The sequence below is a fragment of the Anastrepha ludens genome, chromosome 4 (assembly GCF_028408465.1).
Source record: "Anastrepha ludens isolate Willacy chromosome 4, idAnaLude1.1, whole genome shotgun sequence".
NCBI classification, from domain to species: domain Eukaryota; kingdom Metazoa; phylum Arthropoda; class Insecta; order Diptera; family Tephritidae; genus Anastrepha; species Anastrepha ludens.
This window is the reverse complement of record NC_071500.1, coordinates 122,881,871-122,902,145: the sequence shown is the minus strand read 5'-3', so window position 1 is coordinate 122,902,145 and position 20,275 is coordinate 122,881,871. Positions and strand designations below refer to the sequence as shown.

Here is a 20,275-nt window from a genome sequence, read left to right as displayed (position 1 = left end):
CACACTGTATGTATTTATTAATACAGTAGAATGGCGATAATTCGTATACAGAATCGCGTTAATCCGAAAAGGTCAAACATTTTTGACAATCCGTTGGTCTCTTAAAAAATCGTGTTATTTCACAAAATGTCCATACATTTTGCGCCCCTGTATAATTCGTATTTATTTGACAATGTAAACGGCCGGAAGTGCGTGGGTTTGAATCTCCGTGCACTAAATGAAAGAAAAAGTGTTTTCTAAAAGCGGTCGCCCCTCGACAGGCAATAGCAAACCTCCAACTGTATTTCTGCCATGAAAAAGCTCCTTATAAAACACCATTTGCCGCTCGGAGTCGGCTTAAAACTGTAGGTCCCCCCATTTGTGGAACAACATCAAGATGCACGCCCCAACTAGGAGGAGGAGCTCGGCCAAACACCCGAAAAGGGTGTAAGGGCCAATTATATTTATATACATATATATATGTATATATATATATATATTCATAGGGTCGCGTAGGCTAGGTGTTTGTACGATGGCCCGTTCGCTTTTTTTGTGAGAAATATTCAGAAAAATAAATTCATTTCTGCAATAAAACTCCCTGGAAATGTTGGTTTATTGTTTATTTTGCTAAAACTAGGACCAACACTTTTCAGTTTATATAAGTTTTTAAGTTATTTACTTGTAAAATGTGTCTTTTATTTTTACCTTTTCATCACTATCACAACTGAGCAACATACATACGCGTTTCACACATTTTATTTATATCTATCATACAATAAATTTAACAATTTAAATTGCATTTATAAATTGGAAAACTCCAACAATAATTAGAAAGCATGACTGATCTAGTGAGCTGCCAGATGCAAAGAAATTGAATGCGAATAAAAACAAAGCAACTTGGGAACGCAATTTACATACACTATTGATTTCGTATTTATTTCGATAGGGGTTTACAACCTCTAAAATATATATACCAAGTTAATATATACAGGGTGGGGCAAACTCGATTCCCTAATGTAAACTGGCCATAATTTTTGACGTAGACGTAAATGCGGCTTAAAGTATGACATTTTAAAAAGTAGACGTCAGTAGAATTCTAACCATGTCGCAGTATACACCTGTCGAACGTTCTGAAATCGTCGAACTTTACATTAAGAATCAGAACTCAATTATTCTGACTCAACGCGCGTTTCGTGCAAAATCATTATGAGTGACGAAGCACATTTTGACTTAAATGGCAACGTCAATAAACAAAATTATCGTTTCTGGGGCAACGAAAATCCACAGCAATATCGTGAACAGCCTCTTCATGACAAACGAGTCACAGTTTGGTGTGGAATATGTGCGGATTGCATCATTGGGCCTTTCTTTTTTGAAAATGACGATGGCGAAGCAATTTCTGTGAATGGGGAACGTTACCGGGCTATGCTTAACACTTTTTTGCGTTCTGAGATAAAGAAAAATAACCTAACAGATTATTGGTTCCAACAAGATGGCGCAACGGCCCATACAGCTCGCCTGACTATTTATTTATTGAACGAAATGTTTCCAAGTCGATTAGTGTCAAAAAAAGGTGATTTTGACTGGCCGCCGCGTTCACCTGACTTAACTGCTCCCGACTTTTTTCTGTGGGGATATTTGAAGGGAAAGGTTTACACTAACCAGCCGAAGACACTTACAGTTTTAAAAGAAAATATTCGACAAGAAATTGCAGCCATAGGACCAGATACATTAAAAAAAGTCATGGAAAATGCAAAAAAACGAGCTCAACTTTGCGTTAAAGAAAAAGGCAAACATTTGCGTGACATCATATTTCACACATAGTGTAATCGAATTCTATCGATTAACATTAGTTAACAAAACCGATTAAACTTAAATCTGTTGTATATTTTTCACATAATATGAAAAAAAAATAGGGAATGGAGTTTGCCCCTCACTGTATTTAACCAATATTAATATGATAAAAAAAACAGCTAAAAGTCAACTTCACGTAAAAAAATTTAGGGCTGCGTTGCCGGTGTTAGGTTGATGAGGGCTATTTTTTTTTGAAGCACGGCCGAAGGCCCTCTAAGCGAAAACGAATTTTATAAAGGATGGTTAAGTTTCAAGGGCCGGTGTTGATTTTTAATAATTTTTTAAGAAATTATTGTCATAATATTGATATGGCTCAATTACATATGGAACAAAATATCGGCACACCTCCAAAGACCACCAAATGCAAATAGTTCCTTATCTAAAGGATAAGTTTCAAGGGCCGGCGTTGATTTTGAATAAAATACAATTTTATTAGGAAACTATTGTCATTTCTCTATATTATGATAATATTAATATGACTCAATTACGTATGGAACAAAATATCGGCCAAATGGCCGTTACGGCCTCGGCGGCACACCTCCATCCGATGGTCTAAATTTTCGATAACGCTGAGGCATAATTGATAGAACCTCAACCGTTAATGTGCCGAATTATCTCATCCTTTAACTTTTGAATTGTTGCTGGCTTATCGACGTCCGCCTTTTCTTTCAAATAACCCAAAAGAAAGAAGTCCAACGGTGTCGTTGACGTTTATGTGTGGTTCACATTCAACATCGGACCTTGACATTTAACCACCCTTTACAAAAATACTATAGTTTTCCCCTCTTATTATATTATAAATATCAAATAATATATACAAATTAGAATGAATAAATTAAAGTGAAATTTGAAAAAAAACACCCAGTATATATTGGGTTGGGAAAGAAGTAATGTCGTATTTTGTCAATTGAGCGCGACATTTAAACATATCTTGCGTTGTACTTATTGCATCGGGTCACACTAAACGGCGATTTGAAGACGACAATCTGTACTACAAGTGTCTCTTTGACAGTGTTGTGATCGTACGTTTCAGTCTTAAGTTGTAGTGCGTCAAAGATGGAGTCCACCAATCAAGAAATTCGTCATATTTTACGTTTTTACTACCTTAGAGGTAAAAATGCAACGAAATTTGTGAAGTTTATGGGCCTGATACTGTAACGATTCGCACAGCACAGCGTTGGTTCGATCGATTTCGTTCTGGTGTAGTAGATGTCGAAGACGCACCCCGTACTGGTAGGTCAATCGTCGTAGAGACTGATAAAATCGTTGAAATTATCCAAAGAGACCGGCATGTGAGCATTCGCTCGATATAAAGGGGGGATAATGAAGTTTTCTTCTAAATGGTAACAAGTTTGCGAGCAAAACGGGGCATATTTGACTTGAAACGGATAATTCTAAGTACGTTAAATAAAGCGTCAAATTTCGATCACAAATACGACATTTCTTTTTCCCCAACCCAATATTTTATTATATTCCATATATATTTCGTAGAAGCGTTGAGATTTTCTTGTCCTTTTTTCATATAAAATATGGCAAATTTTCGCTTAGCGTATGGCAACATTTTTGTGATGTAAGTATAATGAGGTGATCCATTTTTTTCAAAAATTAAACTCTCATAGGCTAGTGGATAGTTCTTACAGGCTAACACTTTGTCAACCAGTAACAGATAATGCATTTAATTAAATACAGGGTCCAGCACTCGAAGTGTAACCAAGTAAAAATTCAATAAATTTAGTTGGAAAAATTACTTTTATTCAATTCAAAGTAAAAAAAGGGTGAAAATAATACAAAATTAAGAATCAATTTACTTTTGCTCAATATGACCTTCTTCTGCCTAGATTATGGCCTTAAGGCGGTCCAGAAACGAATCGCAAGCTGCCCGAATGTGACTTCCAGATATTTTGGCCCACTCGCGGACAATGGCTCTTTTTAGCGCCTCGAGACTGGTTAATCTTTTATTTCGGATCTTGCTCTCCAAAATGGCACAAAGAGTCTGGTGAATTTGAGAGCCATTGTGCGGACGCAATGAAGTTCGGAACGTTGTTTTTCAGCTGATTCCTGTTGAAACGCCCATGGTCTGCCACCAAAATGTTTGTCTGCCCACGGCTTCAAAGCAACCCCCAGAATACTTTCCCAATAATATGTCGCATTTACCTTGACGCCAGACTCGCCAGGCTCGATGAAAACGATTGGAGAGCGTCCATCTGCGGTTACAGCGGCCCAAACCATAACCTGTGGCGGGTGCTGTCTCCTGGTGACCAATCCATGATTCAAATTCTCGTACGAATGGTCGGTCAAATAAACCCTATCGTTTTGGGAGTTTACGAAATGCTCAATTTGAAAAATTTTCTCGTCAGAAAACACAATGTTCAGAAAGCGAAGAAACTCCTTTGCTCTCTTAATTCTGACTTGTTGCTGCTTTCGTGTGAGATTGTGCGCATTTTGGATCTTGTAAGGCTTGACTTTGAGATCATTTTTCGGTATGTGGCGGATTCTACGGCCAGATATTTTCAGTTATTTCGCCATTTGATTGGCACTTCGTCGGGGATTTCGCTCAAGTCGCTTCTTCACTTTTAGAACCATTTCACGTGACGTTTCAATCTTTTGAAGGCCCCCTCTATGACGTTTTGCGATGCTACCAGTATCATTGTAATGAGTAATGGTGCGATAAACAAATACTTTATTAACTTTAAGATGCTTGAGCTCAGAACAGTCGCTGGTCGTAATTTCCAGCCAAATATAATGCAATCGCACTATTACGTTGAAATCCATTCCTGTTTTTCTTTTTTCGCGTTTGCTCTCGGCAAAATGTGCTTGTAAACAATACTCTGGACTATCATTTAGTCAACTAACAGACACGGGCATCAGCTGCGTGAGCGGTCTGAAGTTGGTTATACTTCGAGTGCCGGACCCTGTAAGTATAATGAGGTGATCCTTTTTTTCAAGAATTGAAATCTCATAGGCTAGTGAATAGTTCTTACAGGCTAAAATTTTGTCAACCAGTAACAGATAATAAATTTAAACAAATATGAGCCAGTGAAAATCCCTTAAGCCAGCCCAATATTAATTGAATATTTATTAACAAATATTTCTGGAATAGCAGCGATGATTAAACCTAACTATAAACTAGGTGATGACGAATCTATTGAAATGAATATAAAATTCAGTCAACTAAATTGCACAAAAATCTGAACAACTATAAAAAAAATTTATTTAGGAAAAATAATTATTTATTGAAGAAATCTATAATACAAAAATGAATCGCAAAATGTGTTGGTAAGCGCATAACTCAACAACGCAACTAATCTTAACAATTCTTTTTTTCAAATGTTCCTTGAAGTCCAAGGATGGTTTGTACGGCGAGTAAAATTCGAATAATTTCCGGGAAAACCCTAAAACAGTTCTTTTCTTTTTCCCCATACAAATATTGCGCGTTCGTGAGTGTGCGTGTTCGCGTTGCACGATCTAATGCGTTCATACAAAAGTGATAATATAGTGAACTCAACCAAATTGAAAAGTAAAAAAATATGAGAGGTATAGATTTGATTGGCCTCGCAATGTTCTTTCTTTTGTTTTAGTTTCAGAACGAGTTAAGATCAAAAATAATAAATAAAAATAGTTAAGTAAATTCTAAGAATAATCATGCAGGGCTGAACAAATCCAAACATATTTTAAGAATACCAAAAGATAAACATATGTATTTTAAGAAGAACAAAAGACAAACATTATTAATTAATGTAGAAAACCCATGTTTCTCACATGGTCAACTGTATGTTGCCTGTTCCCGTGTTGGAAAACCATCAGATTTTTTTGTATATTCACCAGGTAATCAAACAAAAAACAGTGTATCTCACGAAACACAACAATAAAATAAAAACAGAGTTTTGTTAATAATTGTGATTCACTTGGTTTAAAATAAAGCGATTACTGAAAATACTTATATACGTTTTATTTCGTTGTTCTTTATTATGTATATCGGTTATTAACCCTATGTTAATATAATAATAATAAATAATTAATTATCTCTGTTTTGTCATTGAATCACCCACTTTATAAATATTTGTCACCTTTAGGTTCCCACTATCCTTTAATATTATTTTTCAATCAGGTTTAAACCTTAAGTTCCCCTCTTAGTTTGAAGCCCTCTGGCATACATCCCAGTCGGGGTTTTTAGTGGGTCACAAAAGGGTGGCCAAAGTTCCTGGAAGCGAAGATACTTAACTTTTCTTTAATTCTCCTGAACAGAACCGTCACCATGAAGATAGGGCGGTGTGTGAGGGTCACCAGAGTAAAAACGTCTTAAAGTCGAAATATAAACTTCCACATTTAAAATCTATTTGACAGAACGAATACTGTCGGGTCCGCTAGTATCAAATAAAAGTCACCCAAACACTATGCAGAATGTTTATAAATGGTTATCATTTTTAGTAATACAGGGTGAACGATATGAAGTGTTACCAACTTCACACTGCTTGTATCTGTAAAACAGTTCATGACATCAACGTCAAACTTGTTCTAATAACAGTTCAATATATTGTTTATAAGCCATCAAAAGCATTTGCGTCTCAGTTTTGTTGATTTTTTTTTCTGTGATGGAATTCAAACGTATAGTGTGTTTGCGTTATATTTGGCTGGAAAATCACAACCAGCCATTGTTCGTGAGCTCAGTCACCTCAAAGTGAATAAAATGTTTATGTATTGCATTGCAAAACGCTATGGAGGTGGACACACAAAAAAACGCAACAACGCAAGGAATGGTTCGGAAAGTGAAGGCTCGACTTGAACGAAATCCACGTCGAAGTGGAAGAAAAATGGCAAAAGAACTGAAAATATCGCAAGACAGCTTTCGACGCATATTGAAAAATGAGATTCAGCTACAAGTTCCAAAAAGCACACGATCTTTCACCCCAGCAAAAAAAAGTTCGGTGCGAAAGAGCAAAGGAGTTGTTGCGCTTGCACAAACGTGGCGAATTTCCTAACATTGTGTTTTCTGACGAAAAAAATTTCCCAATTGAGCAGTTCATAAACACTCAAAACGATCGTGTTTACTTGACCGAACGCTCATACGAGAATTTGAGCCTACGTATGGCCACTCGAAGTAATTTCCCATCGCAAGTATTAGTTTGGGCCGCAGTGACCGCTGATGGACGCTCTCCAATCGTTTTTATCGAGCCTGGTGTTCAAGTGAACTTATTATCGGGAAAATGTTTTAGAAGCTGCTTTAGAGACGTGGACACGCAAATATTTCGGTCGTAGACCATGGACGTTCCAACAGGACTCGGCACCGTCTCATAAAGTTCGTGTGCACCAAGAATGGTTAAAAAATCATGTTCCACACTTCATTTGGCTTTCGAATTCGCAGGACGCAGGTCCGATGGACTATTCCATCAGGTCCATTTTGGAGAGCAAGGTGAGGACTAATGAATATGCCAGTATGGATGCGCTGAAAAAAGTCATTATACGAGAATACCTCAAGATCACATTCGTGCAGCATGCAACTCATTTTTTGACCGTTTGAAGGCTATAATCAAGGCAAAAGGTGGTCATATCGAGCTAAAGTGAATATATGTTAAAATTGTAATCATTTTTGAACAATTTTGTCTATGAAATCAATAAAAACTAATTTCACACAAAAAAGTTATGGTGTTTTGAATAGGTAACACTTCATATCGTTCACCCTGTATATTAAAAGAGCCTATTAAAAATATGCTTATTACTAAAAGGAGGAATTTTGATAGATGGGTTGGAAACAAATTATTCAATATGAAAAAACAGAAATGCAACTGCTAAATGCCAGAAGTTAGTGTGGAAAACAAGTCATGTAATGGAAACCGCCAGACGCTTTTTCAAACAGTTTTTGAAACGATGACTGAATTGAAGTTGCTGTAAAAACATCCCATGTACTAGTAAAAAGGCATATCGCATTTTTCAGGTTGATATTTCGCAGTGATTCAACTACAGCTTCCTCACGACCAACAATGTGACTTTAGAGGGATTTTTTGTAGTCAAATTTAGTAAGCCTTATAACGTTTTGATCCTTCGGCTGTAACATATTAGAGCCGTACAGTTTGGAGGAATTTGGCAGTCGTAGCTCTTTAACTCGACTTCTTTGGGATGGCATGGAACATTATCAATAAGAAGAAATAATTATTCCGGAAGGTTTTGCCCAATAACCATTATTTTTACTTTGTGATTTCCAGTAGTATTTGTACAAGCAAAGAACGTTATTCTCTTCTTACTGATCTCATGCCCCGGAACCGAGGTTTCTTATGAGCGCACAAGAGCTTTATCAGGTAAGAGCTCCCAAAACAAGCCTGCCTCATCGGCATAGGATTTCTGCTCTTTTGTCAAACTTAAATCCATAATTGTTTTGTTAAATTTGTCCAAAAATGGGTTGATGGAGTCACTCTTATTTGATAGATTTTCTCCGCAAATTTTTAGCCTCTTTTTAAAGTTTGCAACCCAATCAGCGCTAGCGTGGAAGCCTCCAGGCTTTTCCTGAATTTTGGCATGTAAAACTGGACTTTCTCTTTTAGTATAACTCTTGTAAGTGGTAAGTTGTTGGCCCTTTGATCCGCACACCGATTGAACAACGCCTTTTTCATTTTTGGAAACTCAGACATCTTAAGAATTTTTCTTTTACCTGGATCGGATTCAGATAGCGTAACAAATTCCTTTATGGACTTTTAATACGAGTAATTGTTGATCTATGCACGAGAAAGTGTTAAGCATAGAAATTCCCGCACTTAATTTGTTCAGAACGTCAGCCTTTTCTTTTATTGTAAGCGGCGTAAATTTTCTCTTTGCCATTATGAGACCACACCATACAAAAGTTAACGCAAAACTTTCATTTCGTCAGCAAATGAATTATACGGTACTTCCTCTAAATTCATTCAGCTGATTCAATTCAAAAAATTTCATTACCAGAATGACATTGACGGTACTACCCCGAGCTTTGTTCTTAAAAATACAACGTAAAAAGAGCAAAAGATAAATACAAACCAAAAAATGTTGCAAGTAAAAATTTTCTAAAATCGCATGTACTGAGTACGCAATGAACAAAAAAAATTGTGTCGCAAGTATCGAATATGGGCAAGAATCGAGTTTCTACTGTAGTTCTTAATGAGAAGAAAACAAAAATAAGCAAAAAAAAATGTGAATTCCACTAAGAATTAAAAATTAATTAAGAAATGGCTAATGAACTGAACAAAATATTATAATAATTATCGAAGGGATATCTCGTCAAAAAATGACACTGAGGGTATTTCATATCCTTCAATTTCATATCTATCAATCCTTCTGGAAATTTTTATTAACAAATCTCTATAATTTGGAAAGTGTTGATGGTAGCATCAGTAGAAATGTAAAAAGCCGGGTTAATCCATAAAATTTCATCATTTCACCATTTGCTGGGTGTTTGGCCGAGCTCTTCCTTCTATTTGTGTTGCCGGTCTGATGTTTTTCCACAAATGGAGGGACCTACAGTTTATGTCGCCTCCGAACGGCAGATGGTTTTCTATGAGAACCTTTTTCATGGCAGAAATACAATCGGAGGTTTGTCATTGCTTGCCGAGGGGTGATAGCTATTAGAAAAAAACTTTTTCTATCATTTTGGTATTTCATGCCCGGAGTTTCAAACCCGGGCATTCCCGAATGATAGTCTCGCATACTGGAAAAAGTTGTGCATAATTAGAAGCTTACATGGAGAATAACGAGCTGATCTCTGAAAACCAATTGGGATTCGTACAATGCCATAACTGTTAGAGCATTCGAAACAATTGATAGGGGTATTCCCTGAGAACAAATGAAGCGTTATGGAATTTAAAGTGCCAAAATTAGTGGTTTAAAATCTGCATAACTTAGAGATGGCAGTGCACCAAAGTCTCTAAAAGCGTTTCATAATTTTTATTTGTTTATAACCTTATAAGACCCATAATATAATCAGGAAAGTGCAATTTTCGTACATTTGGTATATTTTAGTATGATTTGGTACATTTTTATAATCTTAATATAATATTTAAGGGGGATCAATTTAGAGCTATCGGATTTTAAATTGAAATAAAACAATGAAAATTCAAATTGATTGGGCAATCTTTAATATTATTGCGGAGAACAATTTTTGACATTTATTTTTTTAAAGATAATCCCTTTCATGGCGGTAATTCCGCCATCCGTAAACACCAATTTTGAATGATTCGCTGGAGGACTTCGGTCGGTATCTCGGGAATAGCTTTAGCAATGTTGGCCTTCAATACCTCAATCGAATGTTAAGTCCACAAAGCATTTAGACTTTACATACCCCCACAAATTAAATTGAAATTGAAAAGCCGATCCAATGGTCCGAGGCGAGAGATAAATTACTCAACGAAAGGACGACGCAGTAAATACATTGTTTCACAGGCAGTATGGCAAGTACCGCCATCTTATTGAAACCAAATGTTGTGGAGATCAGGAGCTTCAATTTCCGGTATCAAAAAGTCGTTTATCATGGCACGATAGCTTTCGCCATTCACTGTTACATTGGCGCGAGTCTCGTCTTTGAAGAAATATGGCCGATGATTCCTCCAGCCTTCTTCAATGGATGTAATGGCTGTTCTTGAATGGCTTCGGATTGCTCTTCAGTTTAAATACGGCAATTTGGTTTATTGACGTAGCCATTAAGCTAAAACGATCTTATCGCTACATAAAATTGTTGGCCTGAGTGCGCAATGAACACTTTTCACAGACCGTCGCTTTTCGTAACGATTTGTAAACATTGTTAAGGCGTGAGTTATTCAAATGTTAATGAATACCGAAAAAAAGTATGTATTTAGCTTGACAGTAGTCACACGTGATCTATCAAAAAAGAAAAAAACCTGCAACAAAAAGTAGGTGTAGCAATAATATGGGAGAACAAAAGCAAGGAAGATGCCCTGCGGGAATTTTAAAACAAATTTGTGGTAAGATTTAGGGCTGAATCTAGACACTGAACACAATGCATTTATTCAGGAGTGTCCGGTCTACATTAAAAGACTTAAGATTGAAAATTAAATGGCAGGATGTTAGCAACTAACATCATATAGAGGGCAACCTAGGGCGAGTTTCAGAGCCGCACTGGAAAGGACTAGTTTTCACGCCAATCCCCGTCAGTGTTCTTCACTGCATTTCGTGAAATAGCAATATTTGCTATTATGGTCTGCTATACGAGGGCTGCTCAAGAAATAAGGTGAATTTTCAAATTTCGCGGGCTACGTACATTCAACTTTCGATTATTATTCTTATTTTTTATGTTGGTACACTCATCTCGAAGATATGTTCACGGTTTTAGCAATATAGCATGTTTAGTTTGTTTGTGAGAGGCATAAATAAGACAAGTGTTTTGCATGTTCGGGGATTTTCTGCTATCTTGGTCTTGGCTCTCCTAGACTCTTCCGTTGGGACGATAGGGCTTTGGTTTCGCTATGTCTATGTCATCGTAAAGCTCATACAGCTCATCGTTCCATCACCTGCGATATTCGCCGTTGCCAATGGGCAAAGGTCCAAAAATCTTATGCAGAATCTTTCTCTCAAATACTCCAAGCGTCGCTTCATCAGATGTTATCATCGTCCACGCTTTTGCGCTATACGTTAGGGCGGGCATGATGAGAGTCTTGTACAGTGTTAGAGGAGTTAGTCCAAAGTAGCGCTTGTTGGTAAGAGAGATTCTACGTTGGATTTCAAGGCTGACATTGCTATCGGTATTATTGCTGGTTCCTAAGTATACGAAGTCCTTTACAACCTCGAAATCATAACTGTCAACAGTGACGTGGGTGCCGATACGCAGGAGGAGGTACTTCGTTTTGCCCTCGTTCACCACCAGACCCATTCGCTTTGCCTCTTTATCCAGTTTCAAGAAGGCAGAACTAACAGCGCGGCTGTTAAGACCGATGATATCGAAATCATCGGCATACGCCACCAATTGTATGCTCTTATAAAAAATTGTGCGGGAGCGATAAAGTTCTGCGGCTCGTACGATCCTCTCCAACATCAGGTTAAAGAAGTCACACGACAGCGAGTACCCCTGTCTGAAACCTCGTTAGGTATCAAACGGCTCGGAGAGGTCCTTTCCAATTCTGACGGGCGCTGCTGGTGTTGAGTAACGTCATCTTGCTTAGCCGTATTAGTTTTGCGGGGATACCAAATTCAGACATCGCGGCACATAGGAAACTTTCCTTTCGTACTGTCGAATGCAGCTTTAAAATCGACGAAAAGATGGTGTGGGTCGATTCTCCTTTTATGGGTATTTTCCAAGATTTGGCGTATTGTGAATATTTGGCCGATGGTAGACTTTCCAGGTCTAAAGCCACACTGATAAGGTCCAATCAGTTGATTGACGGTGGGCTTCAGCCTTTCACACAATACGCTCGTTAGAACCTTATAGGCGATATTAAGGGGTTATACGCAGTTATGACTTTCAAAAAAATCGATTTTTTTTTATTGCATTTTTGTAATGAACATATATTGAAAAGTATACGCACGAAATTTGCGGCAATACTTTCGGAGTTATACCTAAATATGTAGAGATGCCTTTTTGATTTCAGATAATCCAATCCTGAGTTACGATGTACACCGTAAATCGTCTTTTTTTTAAGGAGGTTCCAGAAATCGCCTGCAGCGCGCTCTATAATCAACATTTTCATAAATAAAAAATTTTGTTACGTTCTTGAAGGATGCTTTTATAACCGCCAAAAATTTTCAAATTAAAATATTCTGAAGTTTCTTCAGGATAAATCCTTGACAACCCGTCTTTTATTTGCTTCATAACTGCGTATAACCCCTTAAGAAGACTAATCCCGCGGTAATTGGCACAGATTGCGTATCGTCAACGATTGGGGTATCGGGATCTCCACATTCTCTGTGGCATGCGCAGGTGTCACTATTTAGTAGGTTCGAGAAGTGTTCCCTCCATAATTTAAGAATGCTCCGGATGTCGGTCACCAGATCGCCGTCTTTGTTCTTACAGGAAAACGCCCCGGTCTTGAAACCTTCTGTAAGCCGCCAAACTTTCTGGTAGAATTTTCGGGCGTTGTTCCTATTGGCCAGCATCTCAAGCTCCTCGCACTTACATATTTCGGCTCTCGTTTCTTCTATCGGATAATACGTCTCTCTTCCTCTCTCTGTAGCGATCCCACATGGCTCGCGTTACGCCCGATCGCAGCGTGGCTCTAATAGGCAGCATCTTTACTTTCGGCGGAAGTATGACATTTATCGTCGTACCAACTGTTTTTTCGGTCTCGCCGGAATCCGATTTCTTCTTCGGCGGCGGTAAGTAGAGAACGAGAAATGTTGCTCCGGGTATATTCAATAACGCATTATAATGCGCAACGTACTTTTGCAGTGTTGGCAATGCGTTCAGAAATGCAAATATGGCAGTACTGCAAATGCATCGCGTTCCAAAACGCCATTTTTGTATCAAACGTCGCGCATTATTTGCAGGAAAAATTTTAATACTGCCAATCTATCAATTGCAACACTTGTCACATTGGCAGTGCTGCCAGCGCTGCAATTACTGCGCATTTATAATGCGTTTCTGAATATACCCTCCATTGTTCATGCATGCCGGTTTGTTGGGCAATGCTCTCTGAGAGCAGGAGTGAGAGTCGAGTGGCGAATCTTCTGGCTGTCTGTTGTGATTGCAGCTTTTCGATGTCGAACATTCTTTGCGTAGTTAGATGGACGTTTTTCGCTGCACAGAGGCGTGTGCGCAGTTTGGGTACAACAAGGTAATGATCCGAGTCTATATTGGGTCCTCGGATCGTACGAATATCTAAAACACTAGAAGCGTGTCTTCCATCTATTACAATATGATCGATCTGGTTTCGCGTTTTCCGATCAGGAGACAGCCACGTGGCTTAGTGTATTTTCTTATACTGGAATCTGGTGCTGCAGACTACCATGTTTCGGGCCCCGGCAAAATCGACCAGCCTCTGTCCGTTACCGGATGTTTCGTTGTGCAGGCTGAATTTTCTGACTGTGGGATCAAAAATTCCCTCCTTGCCCACCCTGGCGTTGAAGTAGCCAAGCACGATTTTTATGTCGTAGCGGGGGCAGCGCTCGTAGGAACGTTCCAAGCGCTCATAGAAGGAATCTTTGGTCGCATCGTCCTTCTCTTCCGTCGGGGCGTAGGCGCATTGTTTAAGTGGCGGGTCCCAAACGCAGCTCACTCCCGAACGGGTGATCGGAAGCTACCCAGAGGATACTTGGGCTAATCCCGGAAGTTGTGAGCTGCTTGAACCATATGCAGAAGAATCGTCCTGGCCACTCCCAAGTGAATGGCGATCAGTAACTTTCCCCACTTACGTGGACTTCTACATATGGAACCATCCTCCATACCAATGATTCGTCACCAGTTATGACCCTTTTACGCAAATCCTGATCATCGTTGACGTCAGTCAACAATTCAGCAATTTTGCCCAAAATTTCCGAAAAGATTGCATGGTATGAGCCAACCGATATGCCGACATCCTCAGCAATTTCCCTAATTGTGATTCCACGATTCTCCATAAAAATTGTCTTCGCTTTCTCAACATTTTCATCGGTTGTTAATGTGCTGGGGCGTCCAGAGCGAACGTCATCATCCACATCTTCTCGACCTTCTGGGAAAAGTGTGCACCACTTGTAAGCATTTTTTCACTCAGAGTACCCCCATCGTGACCCACTGTCAACATTTCAAGCGTTTTTGGGCACTTAATTCTATTTTTTCCACAAAATTTGATGTAACTTCTTTGATAATTTTTTTTCGATAGCAGAAAATCGCTGAACATGCTATATTGCTAAAACCGTGAACCTCGAGATGAGCGTGCCAACATAAAAAAAATAATTAAAAGTCCAAATCGAATGTACGTTGCCCGCGAAATTTGAAAATTCACCTAATTTTCGAACAGACCACGTACGTATTTTGCAGTGGCGGTATACTTTTCTTTTTAATTTTCGTATGCTGTGCAGCTTCTTATATCTGCTAGCAGTACGTTGTCAATTTTAAACTTTTATAATTCAAATCTTGCTTTAGATTTTCCGTTTGGCAAAATGGAAGTTTAAAATTATTAAATAAGTCTTATTTGGCAAATGTTACCTAAGCCTTATTTGCTAATGTTATTACTCAAATATTTCAGTAGAGCCCCATTCTTAATATTATAATAGTTTGGAGGAAAAGAAATCCATTATTTTAGTATACAATTTTTGAGCCAATGGTCGATCTTTACTCTTGGGCGATGCTACGACTACTACCAAGACGGGTAACTTCGATTACTTTATCGACTTTTTCTTTAACATCAAAAATCCCTAAAAGGAATCGATGAAACCAAAATCGCACGTAATTAGTTGTTGCAGTGCCGGCACCACAAACACCATTCACAATTTCAGCGGCCTGCATTGGTTTGCATTTTCGCTTTTGTCAAAGAAAAGCTGTAAAATGTACCGAATTGTCTCGCTGCTGACTTTAATTGCTAACGCCCTGTAACTCACAACTGAATGGAACAAACAAAAAAATTGTTTTAGTGTGAAATGTCACCTTGACAACGAGCACAAAACTAAAATTGTTTGATCGATGCTTTACGATCACTACAGCCATCTACCGAGGAAATAATGGCTTTTATCCCCCATAACCCCCAATATTATAAATAAATTTCCATATCCAACATCAATGAAGTGCTGGTACCGATCATTCTTTAGGTATTGTATGGCAGTACATGAAATTATAAACTAGAATTTTATATTTTTATTAAATGACTTGAGAACAGTCGAAGAATATATGAGTAGAAGCAAGCTAAATCAATGTTAATAAAACAAAAGCAATAGTAATCGAGCACTTTTTCATCTACAATAAGTCGTTGAAAAATGTAGACCGTTTTTGTTACTTAGACTCCATCCTTGACAAATGTGGCGGCTCTTCGGCATATGTCGTTAATCGGCTTGCAAAAGCAGAACACTGTTGTACGGATGCGAAACGTAGGATGCAGCACCAAAAGACAACGGGTAATCAGTGCCCTCGCCAAATCATCAAAATCTTCTGGCCCAATACAATAACAAATTACAACCTGTGGCACTTGACATAACAGCAACCAACCAATTCAGAAACTGTAAAACGTAAGTGGAATTGGATTGGTCAAACGCTACGCAAACCACCCAATGAAATACCTGGACGAGCCATTACATGGAACGCACAAGGCAGCAGAGCTGGGACGACAGAACAGTGTGGAAAAAACTTGTGAGGGACCTTTATTCCTTAACGGAACGATAGGAACTTATAGTTATTATATATGTATGTAATGGTAATCAGTGGCGAATTACAATATGATGTGTTGTTATCGATAAAATAAATATAAATAATAATTTCGATAAAAAATTGGATTATATTTGTATCGGGTGTTTTTTAAGAGCTTGAGCACTTAAGATGATATTACGAAACAGAAATATTGTTTGAATGAATTTTTTACTATAATCTGATAGATAATTTAATGGCATTAATTTTTCGAATATGGCATGGTAGCTGAAATATTGCAATAAATCGATTGTTAAGCGCGACTTACTACTTTACTACTCAATTGTCTACTTAGTCCAAAGTAGCACTTGTTGGCAACAGAGACTCTCCGGTAGATTTCAAGGCATTTCATGACATTTTTATCGGTGTTAATGCTGGTTCCTAGGTAAATGAAGTCTCTTACAACTTCGAAATCATAACTGTCAACAGTGACGTGGGTACCGAGACGCTAGTGCGCCTACTGTTTGTTGGCAGCAAGGCGAATTCGGAAGGCACAATCTCTTACTTTATTATTCTTGGGATGACAGGAGGTACTTCGTTTTGTCCTCGTTCACAACCAGACCCATTCGCTTTGCTTCTTTATCCAGTTTGGAAAAGGCAGAACTAACAGCGCAAATCTTACTGAACTTAAGGTTGCCAAACCTTACTAAACATAAATGTCTACACAGTTTGCGACTCTCAGCTGTCAAACCATAGTTATCGATATTGATACTTCTCATGCAGCTAAAAAATTAGTAATAAGAACACAATTTGTTTAGCAATAATATTTATTTTTTGTTTGTGAAGGCGTTTTAGTATTTCTATCATTTAAAGAGTATGTCAAGTGGGTATGCTAAGGAACGAGTTTTTATTTAATAGGATAACGTACAGGCGGCAGCCGTAGCCGAATGGGTTGGTGCGTGATTACCATTCGGAATTCACAGAGAGAACGTTGGTTCGAATCTCGGTGAAACATCAAAAATTAAGAAAAACATTTTTCTAATAGCGATCGCCCCTCGACAGGCAATGGCAAACCTCCGAGTGTATTTCTGCCATGAAAAAGCTTCTCATAAAAATATCTGCCGTTCAGAGTCGGCTTGAAACTGTAGGTACCTCCATTTATGGAACAACATCAACACGCACACCACAAATAGGAGGAGGAGCTCGGCCAAACACCCAAAATATATAGGTATATAACGTACATACTGCTTATGATGTAAAAATGTGGATACTTTCCAACACAACGCATTTGCAAACACCTTCTTAAGGCCCTGACATACACCGCAAGTCATTGGACCTATCTCAACGAAAAAGTGCGGAAACATGAAATTTCATAAAAAAGTGACTTTCAGGCTGTTTGCTCGAGGAATGGGATAAATACCTCCGGATTTTTTTTCGAAAGTTTATATAATCTATCAAGACGCTTATAACACGTTCACATATAAGCAGATGATCTACTTTTTCGAGCTTAACTCCCAATCCGTAATTAAAGAGCGAGATTTCCCATATACAGTTTCTCTCCCAATATCTGAGATTATAAAATAATCCTGGGTAACCATGTGTAATAGATCATTATTTCTACGCGTGTAAAGAAAAACGTCAAAATAAAAACTACATAAAATGGATGCCGGCAAAGAAAACAGGTTTGTAGACATAATTGTAATAAAATGTTTGTTAGGTATTATTAACTATGCATTCATATAACAGAAAAAAGCGTGTGCCCATAAACGTGTGTCCTCTTATTACTTATTATAAAATGTAATATCGAATTTCGCATGCGTATTGCTGCCATAATTTTTTAAACCTCAGTAAACGATGTTTACGGATTTTCTTCAACCATTCCTTACTAACAGCCAACTGGGCAATTAAATTAGCTATTCCTTCTCCTTGTATTTTTTTCACATCGCTAGTAATAAGTAAACAAATACCAAAAACACGAAATATTGCACCAAAATAATTGTTATGAATAAAAACCTTTCACCACAGTATTGACAGCTGATTGTCAATTTTACATGTAATCTGCCATATGTGAACGGGTAGATTAATTTTGTGGATTAACTGGTAATTAATGCATATGTGAGCGTATTTCCAAAAATAATGGTTATTATAAAAAATACTAAATAATCTTTACGTATACACCACTACTAATAAAAAGCAAAATACTTTTGTGAGCCAAGAATTTTGATTTTTTACGTATTGTTAAGTCTATATGAAAAATAACAATTGTTTTTAGGTTTTGCTGAATTACTTATGTATTGTAATATTAACTTTTAGTAACTTGAATATATTTAACTTGAGACACAATTTATAAATAAATAAAAAAACAACAAAAATTTTAAGTTTTGCTTAATAGACTTCATATGTAAAATACTTATGTCAGTCACTGTATGCATATAAGAGCAAACTTCGCTTGTGTAAAAGCCAACTTACAACAACCACGGTAAGAACATATTCGTCTCGACAGTAGAGCATTACATATACTTATACATATAACGGACATTGACAGGCAGTACCAGTAGAGCAGCTGATTAAATTTTTTTAAATTGAATTGGTCTTTAAATCCTCATTTTTTTTACATTTTTGAGACCTAAAGCATAAACAAAATACATTGCAATTGTTGTTTTCGCTCTACTACTACTACCTGTCCAATGCGTCTTGATGCATACATACATATGTATATGTATCAATTATGAGCTAGTTTAATTTGAGCAAATCTCTGAGAGACCGCGTGTAAATTTCCCTTCAAGTGTTTACATTTTGGGTGATAACTATTCGAAATTATATTTACACAATATATACAAACACCTGTCCACACGTTATGCTTTTGTAAATATTATGATAATGCAAATTCCAAACATGTTTTTAAGATCCCAACAATTTATCTTTTCATACCGTAAATATTAAAAAAACTCGAAACTCATTCAAAGCAGCAAATGATCGCGACATTAAAAAATGTAATTTATAGAGTCCAACCTACCTTCTCTACATTGCTAAATTATTCCAATAATGCAGTTCATGCTGAAAACTCAACTTGTTTTAAGTTTTTAATCATTACATTATACTTAATATCAGTATTTGAGAGTAACACCTCTGGCTTTGTTTTTAAATATAATGTTCCATCGGCCACAATGTACTTCAAATTAAATTTTTTCACACAGTCCAACTCGCTTGCACCAACGAATGACGGGTTTATAGCCGTAGCACTGTTCTATTCACCCCGCTGTTTATGAAAATGAAAACAAATAAACAGATGAGCGATTCGCTCTAGATGCTTGTACGATGTCTATTTCTTACATTTTCGCATGCACGAAGCATATACTATAGACTCTTATACGTGCACAGAATGCAGACAGAGAAAATTACAAAAATACGGTGCTATGACTGCGCGTCCGAACGAGTACACTACAATGTCTGTAATACCGAAAATACGAATAGTTCATACAATCATAGCACAAAATGCATACAACTAAGAGAGATGGCACTTTTTAGCAGTTGTATAGTGCTGCGCGAGACGATCCAAGGGCGAAAACGGCGGCCGCGACTGTGGCTGCTGCTGTAGGGTACCTGTGTGGGAAACACCGAACAATTTTCTTCTACAAGTATTTCTCGCACAAAAATTTCTGTTATGGTTTGCTTGCATTCACACGATTTCACTAATTTACAATAAACTGCCTATTGAATTGTCATTCTGTACACTTTACATTAGTGTACACAATCTCACGAATTGCGAAAAAATAACGCAATTATAGAGAAAACGACAACGATGGAAATACGATCGAAATCGCTTCACAAACTAGTCTGGCTCGTTTAGGCCGTTTACTGCCATAACGAACAACTGCTGTTGGTTGGTTATGTGTACGAATGGGATGACATGCATGACGCAATAGTAACATTTTTGATTACTGCGCGAAGATTGCGTATGCAAGAGAGAAATCGCATGCTGTTGAGCTATATGCGAATTCGCCGCAGGTGTTTTTCTCGTCCATCGGTGACAGTTCTGACAGACGAATAGCATGACAACAACGAGTAGCGAATGTGCATGTTCAGTTAGAGGGCTCGTTCAATTACAATAACTTTAATGCTACATGTAAAAGTAAAGTTTACATGACTGAGCTGTGGCGAAGTTTATTTTAAGATTGTGTTTAGACTTACATAGTTTAGCTAGAAAGCTGAATTAACTATCAA

At 37.6% G+C, this 20,275-nt stretch overlaps 1 protein-coding gene across 7 annotated transcripts in view; it reads right to left on the bottom strand.

Annotated features, from left to right (window-relative positions):
* The window catches only part of LOC128860944 (uncharacterized), a 50,819-nt gene extending 30,901 nt beyond the window's left edge, over nucleotides 1-19,918 (bottom strand). Inside the window, exons 1-2 of one of the 7 annotated variants that reach the window (XM_054098753.1) lie at nucleotides 19,385-19,917; nucleotides 19,068-19,310 (exon numbers count right to left, since the gene is read on the bottom strand). The gene's annotated coding sequence lies outside the window, so the exon portion shown is untranslated. Of the gene's footprint in view, nucleotides 1-19,067 lie in introns of all 7 variants that reach the window. The other 6 variants (XM_054098754.1, XM_054098755.1, XM_054098761.1 and 3 more) reach the window with 6 other exon arrangements.
* Nucleotides 19,919-20,275: the final 357 nt, after the last annotated feature.